The sequence below is a fragment of the Pinus tabuliformis genome, chromosome 4_2 (assembly GCF_031772625.1).
Source record: "Pinus tabuliformis cultivar Carrire ecotype Pingquan chromosome 4_2, CPIR1, whole genome shotgun sequence".
Lineage (NCBI taxonomy): Eukaryota > Viridiplantae > Streptophyta > Pinopsida > Pinales > Pinaceae > Pinus > Pinus tabuliformis.
Genome location: NC_142304.1, coordinates 751,891,017 through 751,900,111, shown reverse-complemented (window position 1 = coordinate 751,900,111; position 9,095 = coordinate 751,891,017). Strand labels below are relative to the sequence as shown.

Here is a 9,095-nt window from a genome sequence, read left to right as displayed (position 1 = left end):
ATAATGATATTGATTATGAATCTTTTGAAGTTTTTGATGACAAATTTAAATTTGATTTGTTTGATGTGATAAAAAAGAATGGCAAGATGTTTGAGGAACCAAATGGGTTACCTCTCAAAAGGGGAATTCAGCATGAGATATAGCTACAACAAGATGTTCCACTTCCAAAAATTGGCATGTATCGCATGTCAATTATGGAGAGCACGGAAATCAAGAATGAAATTCAATAATGCCTTAACAAAGTTATGATATGCTCATCCACTTCACCATGTGGTTTACCCATTGTTTTGGTGCCAAAGAAGGATGGAACTTGGCACATGTGTGTGGATTTCCGTGCATTCACCAAAATCACGGTAAAGAATCACTATCCACTCTAAAGGATTGATGATTTTCTTGAGCAGTTGAGGTATAAAAAATATTTCACTAAGTTATATTTATGAATCGGTTATCATCAAGTTAGAATAGCTAAAGAGGACATTTGGAAAACAAAATTTAAAACTAAACAAGGATTGTTTGAGCGGCTTGTTATGCGTTTCGGTCTTACAAATTCTCCAACTACATTCATGAGAGTAATAAATGATGTATTGAGACCATTTCTATATGTCTTTGTCATTGTGTACTTAGATGATATACTCATATTCAAAAAATCCAGTGATGAAAATGTCATGCATGTAAACAAAGTACTTGATGTCTTAAGAAAAGAACAATTGTTTTTAAAGATGTCAAAGTGTGAACTTGGCAAGACTTCCTTAGTGTATTTGGGACACATTGTTGAAGGAGGTGAGATGAAGATAGACCCCTCTAAAGTTGAGGTCATTGTTAATTGGCCCAAGCCCAATATAGTTATTGTTGGACACAGATTGTCATTGATGTCAATATGGCAATATTCGAGGAGCAAATGGACCTAAGAGGAGCCAATAGGAGTAGAACTCAAATGTATGTATATATATATATATATATATATATATATATATATATATATATATATATATATATATATATATATATATATATATATATATATATATATATATATATATATATATATATATATATATATATGCATGCATTTAAACAACGTTCGGGGACCATATATGCTAAAATAGAGCTATCAGAGCAATAGAGGAACAAGCAGAGCTATAAGGAAGTGAACGGAGCCATCAGAGGAGCAATGGGTGCATGTATATTATCAGGAGCTATCGAGCTACAAAAGAACTATATGCATGCAAATATGGGCAGAGGAGCACATATCATACATATGTGTTTTTACACTATCGGAGGCACAGAACCTTATATATATACATTTATGCTATCGGGCCCGTAAAACCCATGAATGCATGCTTTTACACTATCAGTGGACAAACAACCCACATACATAGTTTAACACTATAGGGAAACAGAAAAGGCAGAAATACTAAGTATAGGAAAATACAATATCGAATCCCGAAAACGGACTTGAAAATATATGCACAGGAGTTTTGCGATCCTATCGGGTCTGGCACCTCATATCGCATCAGTGTGTCAAGATTACATATCGCAAGCGGTTAAGGCCATGTCACACTAAAACCTCTGATTACGATAAAGTATGTGGATCTGCTGTGACAGTGTAATATGACTTAACGCATTATCACATTCATTGCAGATCGCAAGCTGTAAAGTCTTGCCACATGAAAGTGCCAATTGCAATAAGGTTGCAGACCCGACGAGAATATTAACTATGGTTTAATACCATATCACATCTTCCCATCACAATGCTACATAGAGGGTTGTCTGACTACAAGCACCGATTGTGATAAAGCATGTGGACCCAATTAAACATTATAACATGGCTTAATATAATATCACGTCCAGTGGAGGATCAGCTGTGAGGATCAGTTCAGCATTGGTCTTAGCTCTTTCGGGTCTTAGAAAGTGATTCAAAATTCAAATGGATGCAAGCGATTATGCGATGGGACTTGTACTATTGCAGCACGATAAGCCCATTTCATTTCATCTTGAAATCTTTAATGGAGCTGAAAATAACTATCCCACTTATGACAAATAACTTTACGCATTGGTACAAAGTGTTAGTAAATGGAAGCACAATTTGATGGAGAAGGAGACTGCCATCCATACTGACCATCAACCATTGTAGTACTTACAGTCGCAGTCAAATTTGCAGTAGTCATCATTTCACATGGATGGGTTTTCTACAATAATTTCATTTGGTTATTGGGTATAAAAATGGAATCTACAATAAGGTAGCTATTATGCTTTCAAGGCCTATTGTAAATTCATATTTTATACTCAAGCATAATTCTATTTTACACAAAAGTTAGTTTGAGTAATATGCAAATGATAATGATTTTCAAGATGTGTTTGCAAGCTTGAGTCAAGGAAACCAAATTGAAGAGTTTCATTATCATGTACATAACATTTAGTTGTATCATTTGGGAAAGTTGTGTATTCCATAGGGAGAAAGAAACAATATCATAAGGGAGGCACACACTTCATTGATTGCTGGACACTTTGGTGTAGGCAAGACAATAGCAAATCTCGAAAGGTATTGTTATTGACCACGCATGTTAGATAATGTTTCTCATTTCATAGGAGGATGTTCTTCATGTGAAAAAAGTAAGGCTAGCAATAGGAAACTTGGGTTGTACGCTCCACTTTGAGTACCTTCACATCCATGGGAGAGTATCTCAATGGATTTTGTATGAGGTCTTCCGTTGTAAAGGAAAGGTCATGATTACTTGTATTTAGTTATAGATAGGTTCAGCAAAATGTGTGTATTAACACCATGTAAAAATAAAACTATAGCTGAGAAAATAGCTCACCTTTCTTCCAAAACATTTGGGTTTATTTTGGTCTTCCTACTTCTATTGTAAGTGATTGAGATTCTTTATTTGTTCGGAATTTTTAGTCGAATTTGGGGGACATGATCAACACAAAGTTGAAGAAGAGTGCAACCTTTTATTTGCAAACAAATGGAAAAACTAAGGTGGTCCACAGAAAAAGTATTCATCTTCTTAGAGGATATTGCAGCAAACATCCCAAGTTGTGGGATGAACAGTTGCATTACATATAACATGCATACAACAAGGCAAAGAATTCTTCCACAAACACATTGCCATTTGAGCCATGCTATGGGTACCTACCAAGATCACCATTGGAATTGATATTTGAGAAAGATGTCACTATAAATGGTCATAGTGACATCGATAAACCAAGGAAGTTCATATAGAAAATTCATTTGATACATCATATAGTGTAGGAACAACTTGAGAAAATTCAAAGAAGATACAAGGCAAGGCATGGCGAACACCAGGTTGATCACAAATTTCAAGTTGGTAATGAATTTCGGTTTAAATGTTAGAAAAGAGAGGCTTTAAGGGGAAGGTAAAAATATTAAGCTAGTCCATTATGGTCCTTTTAAAGTTCTGGAAAATATTGGTAACAATGCATTTAAGCTTGATTTGCCTCATTATATGCAAATATACTCTATTGTTAATGTTGAGAATTTGAGATTGTTTGAGCCTCCTCTGATTGACAATCAAGCAGAGCATGTTGAACTACCATCAATAGATGGTTTCTCACTAGAATATCTTGATGAACTTCAGTCGGATCTCATACCTGAAAGAAGAACCAAGACTTCAAAAATAGGGGATGTCGAATACCTTAGAGTGGGACTCAAGGGAAAAAATCCTTCTAAAGCTAAATGCTTTTATATCGAGAGGGTGAGGGAGTTGTACCCTAACCTGCTGAACAATTGATTATATCTTTTGGGGTCCAAAAGGATTCTAGTAGGGAGGAATGACTAGGCACTCAGAATTTAGCTCAAAAATAAAATTTCTAAAAATGGCTTCAAACCTAAATGACTACCTTCGCCTTGGAAAAATGATCCTAACAGAATTTGTTTCGTTGAAAACCAAGTTCGTATGAGGAAGTTATTATGTTTTGTTCACTTTACTAAATAGGCAAAATTTGCAATAAAAAATGCCTAGCCACTACATAGTCAATAGTATATACTATTGATGTGGCAAGTGACTAGGCATAGTCAATTTTGTCAACATGAAATCAGAGTTTGACAAGTGGAGCACTCCTATTGGATTTTAGGTGGTGATGTGGCGCATTGTGATTCGTTAGTTTTTGGACGAACGAGAGAATGCCACATGGTAAGTGCCGAGATCACCATGTGGCACCTCCCAAAGGCCTAGGCAGGGCTTGACACATTCAAAAAGGTTTTTGGTTGAAGTTGGGTTCAAAGCCATAACCTCTAGTATACAGTCCTTTAGCCTTAACCACCTCCGCTATCGTGTGTTACTTTACCATACAACTCTTCCTATATATTTAAAGTTTAATGTGGATGGAACAAGTAGTTAGGTGGACCAGCTAGCAGGCCAGCCCTCCACATGTCCACACAAACTTGTACTCCCACCAAGCTTTAAGTTTTAGGTTCAGTTCTTAATATTTTGAGTTAGTTTGTTAGAGTCAAGTTTTTTCAGTCATGTTAGTTTGCATTGAGTCAGTTTCAGTAAATTTTCAGTCAATAAATTTAGTCATGTTGGTTTGTCAGAATAATGGACTACATAGCGCAATGGACGAAGGCACTGTCTAGATCTCCCAGAGATCTCATGTTCTTGGCACCTCCACGGAGCGGCAGCTGCCATCCCAACTAGAGCCAATGTTAGACTCGGTCTTTTCAGTCCTCTGTCAGAGTCAAATTCACCAAGGTTCATTTCTCGTCATTTGCAGTCATCAAATGCCATTTTGGTCAAAAAGAGTCATTTTAATTCTTGAGTCCAGGGTTTTGTCTCCAGAAGTGTGAAATAACGCTTGCAGGACAAAGGGAGTTTCAATAAGGTTTCACTTCAAGATTCTCATTATTAATAATGTTGAAGGACATTTCTTCTTCAAAACTCTGTTTTGAAGAAGAAATTATTAAGTCTATTTAATAGATGATTGATAAGGTTTTATAGTTCTTCAGGCAGCCCTGCCCATCTTGCTGGGTTCAACAGCTCCTATCCCTGCAAAATGATCAACAGAAGAACCATCATTTCAGCGAAAGAAGGTCAGAGAAGGAAATGTTGAAGGGAGAATATGAGAGAGGTTCTGAGCAATTCAGGGTTATTGAGGAACAATTATTAAAAATTCAAGAAGAGCTGCAACATGTTCAAGAAGAGAACCACAAGCTCAATAAGGATTCATCATCACATGTTGCATGAATCAGTGAACTTGAGGGTCAATTGCGTATATAGAAGAAGAAGAAAAATGAACATATCGAGGAAGGAATGTCTTTGAGTCAAAAAGCCAAAATCTGAAAATCAAGAGAATGATAAACTTGTCTTAAAAAATTCTGAGCTTGGAAGAAAAATTGGAATCAGAGAGACAAAATATCCAGACAAAACATCAGTATGAATTCTCTACTCCTGAACATAGAAATAATGGGCAAGCCCTTACTAATTTACAAGAAGAATTTTTCAAGTTTCATCATGAGAATCACCATCTCAGGGTACAGGTTATGACACGGGTCCAGCAGTTGCAAAAAGCCAATGAAGAAAGCCAAAACTTGTGGCAGGCTCTTTTAAAATCACAGGCAGAAAATGACACCATGATTTTTTAGTATCAAGAAAGCCTGAAGTTGTATGAGTGTGCTGAAAATAGGGCAAAGGACCTACAAATTAAAATGGCCCATCTAAACGAAGAAAACAAAAGAATCAAGGATGAAATTGGCCAGCGCGGTGCATAGGATGATTGGCGTGGCGCACATAGGGTGCGCGACGTGTTGGGCGTGGATTCACCGTGTATTTTTCCTCTCGCACGACACATCCAGGACGCACGGCGCACTGGGCCTGTCACGCGGCGCACAGAGCCTCCAAAGAAATGTTTCACCATTTCTTCCTCAGATTTCTGAAATGACTCAAATTTTCTGCTACAAGCCGGTTTTATGGGAGATCAGGTCGCTACATGTTTCTCACAAATAGGTAAGGGGAGAGATTACCTACAACGGGCATAGACTCAATGAGTTTGTTCCTCAGAAAACATTTTCTTACATAAGGCAGCATGACTTGCACCTTGGAGAAAGGACTGTTAGAGAAACAATTGACATCACTGCTAGATGTGAGGATTTTGGTGATAGGTACTTGCTACTTGCGGAACATGCTAGGAGAAAGAAGAAATCCGGGCTTATTATAGAGGCAGAAATTGATCTATTCATGAAAGCAACATCAATGGAAGGTGTGGAGAGTAACCTTCAAACTGAGTACATCTTCAAGATTTCGGGCTTAGATATTTGTGCAGATACAATATTTGGTGATGACATGAAAAGAGGCATCTCTGGTGGGCAAAAGAAGTGTGTCAAAAATAGGGAGATCATTGTTGGACCTAGTAAAACTCTATTCATGGACAAGATCTTGATAGGACTTGACAGCTCGACCACATATCAGATAGTTAAATGCATGCAGCAGTTTACGCATCTCATGGATGCAACAATTCTCATGTCTCTGTTGCAACCAACACCATAAACATTTGATCTCTTTGAGGACATAATACTTTTATCGGAGGGGCAGATTATGTACCATGGACCTAGGAAGAATGTGCCCGAACATTTTTGAAAGCTATGGATTCAAATGTCCTGAAAGAAAGGGCACTGTAGACTTGCTACAAGAGGTTACCTTTAAGAAAGATCAAGAAGAATACTGGGCAGACAAAAGATGGCCTTGTCGCTGTGTCCCTGCGAAGGAATGTGTATTTAGATTCAAGCAGTTTAATGCAGGTTTGGATTTGGAAAACGAGTTATCAGTCCCTTATGCTAAGAAAAAAGTCACAGATCATCTTTGGTATTCAATAGGAGCCCTGTACTCAAAATAGAGATCTTCAAGGCCTGCTATGCAAGAGAATGGCTTCTTGTCAAGCGGAATTCCTTTGTTTACATCTTTAGAATTGTACAAATTATGATTGTTGTCTTCATTGGGGCCACTATATTCTTGAGGACTGAAATGCACCATAAAACTTTAAGTGATGCAAATCTATACCTGGGAGCACTCTTTTTCGGCATCATGGTGAACTTTTTCAATGGATTTGTAGAATTGCCCATGAAGGCTCCCAGTGTTCTTCAAGCAGCGGGATCTTCTTTTTGACCCTGCATGGGCTTTCACTATTCCTACTTTTATACCGAGAATTTCGATGTTATTATTGGAAGCTGGAATTTGGGTGGTGATGACTTACTATACCATTGGGTTTACGCCTGAAGCTAGCAGATGTTTTTGGCCAATTTCTTCTCATCTTCCTACTTCATCATATGGCATCATCCTTGTTCTGCCTTATAGCAGGAATTTGCAGAACAATGGTCATAGCTAATACTGGAGGATCTTTATCTCTTCTTATCATCTTTAGGCTTGGAGGATTCATTCTTCCTAGAGATAGAATTCCAAATTGGTGGATATGGGGCTACTGGAGCTCCCCTTTGATGTATGTAGAGAATGTGATCTCTGTGAATGAGATGCTTTCTCCTAGATGGAAGACTAATGCAGACAATGCCACGAATCTTGGCCTGACTGTGCTAAAGCATCATAGCATGTTTACACATGCATATTGGTATTGGATAGGAGTGGGTGCTTTGTTGGGATTTTCATTACTCTTCAACGTGTTGTTTAACATGGCTCTTGCATATCTAGATCCTCTTGGGAAACATCAAGCTGTCATTTCTGAGGGAGCTTATAAAGTAACGCAATCCCAACATAATGGTACAGAACAAGGGCTCAATACAAGATCATCAAGGTCAAGAAGATCATTCTCATGTTCTCTCTCTTTTGTAGTTGCCAATAATACTTCCAAAATGCAGATGAGACAAATTAGGTTCCGATCAGCTAATATGACAGGCAATAATGAGTCTGCTTTGGTGGATGCAACAGGAGTTGCTCCAAAGCGAGGAATGATTCTTCCATTTCAACCACTGGCCATGTCTTTTTAAAATGTCAAATACTTCGTTGACAAGCCCCCTGCATGGAACTTGAGCCATGAGACTAGTGTATTATGTGATCTGGCTATTGCCAATTTTTGTGGATTCTCTTACTTGAAGGGTTTGGCTGACTAATTCAACAATCGTTTGTATGAAATTAGGGGACAATGAGTGGCTAGAGATATACTTCAATTCTTGTGAGATGTTATAGGAGCATTCAGACCAGGTGTTCTTATAGCATTAATGGGGCTCACTGGTGCAGGGAAAACAACTCTCATGGATGTCGTAGCTGGAAGGAAAACTGGAGGATATTTTCAGGGTGATATCCGCATCTCTCGATTTCCAAAAGAGCAAGAAAAAACCTCCACGCGTAAATCATGGGGGGCTACTAGTGGCTTCCCAGGTAGAATGCGTGGTGATGTTGATATGAGTAAAACCTTGAATGATCCAGAGCTGATGGTTGCGTTCAGTGATCCAGATATAATTACAGCACTTCAAGATATGATGAAGAAGGCTGCTAACTTGGCAAAGTATCAAGCAAACCCAAAGATGGCACTTGTCATTGCTAAGATGAAAGGCAAAGTTTGTTGGCAAATAAACGATATCTTGATTCCCGTCATCAAAGGAAAAATCTCCATTCAAAATGCTATGTTTATTAAAGATTAACTTTTATTTAAATAAAAAATGCAAATTGCGTGGTCAAAGCATGCCAAATTAAACAAAATTCCTACCACAATAGAGAGAAGTAGGAGTGTATAGTCTATTTTCGATTTCAGTTGCAATTCAAAGGGATTTACATCTACAGATGCCACCTCTCCTTTGGTCATCAGAGATAATGTAACGCTGCTCATTTTTAGAGTAGACTCTTCATATTCTCATGATTTTAGGTGAAACAACCCCTATTCTCAATCGATCTGTTTTCCCATTCCTGAAGCCTATTTATTGTATGAAAAATTGTGTGTCAAGATTTTTGAGTTCTGGGAAATGTTGGAGGAACAACTCAACGTTTGGATGTACAGATTGATAGAGAAATAATTAAATGGTGCAACTTTGATTTATAAGATTCTTGTTGTATGAGTTTTGGCATGTTTTTTTCTCTCTGTTTCATATGTATCCTGTGATGTTTTTCATTTCATTCATGATCGTTTCTAGC

General features: G+C 37.7%; 1 pseudogene; it reads left to right on the top strand.

Annotated features, from left to right (window-relative positions):
- The first annotated feature begins 5,705 nt into the window (after window positions 1-5,705).
- LOC149171774 (ABC transporter G family member 35-like) lies at window positions 5,706-8,608 on the top strand (annotated as a pseudogene).
- Window positions 8,609-9,095: the final 487 nt, after the last annotated feature.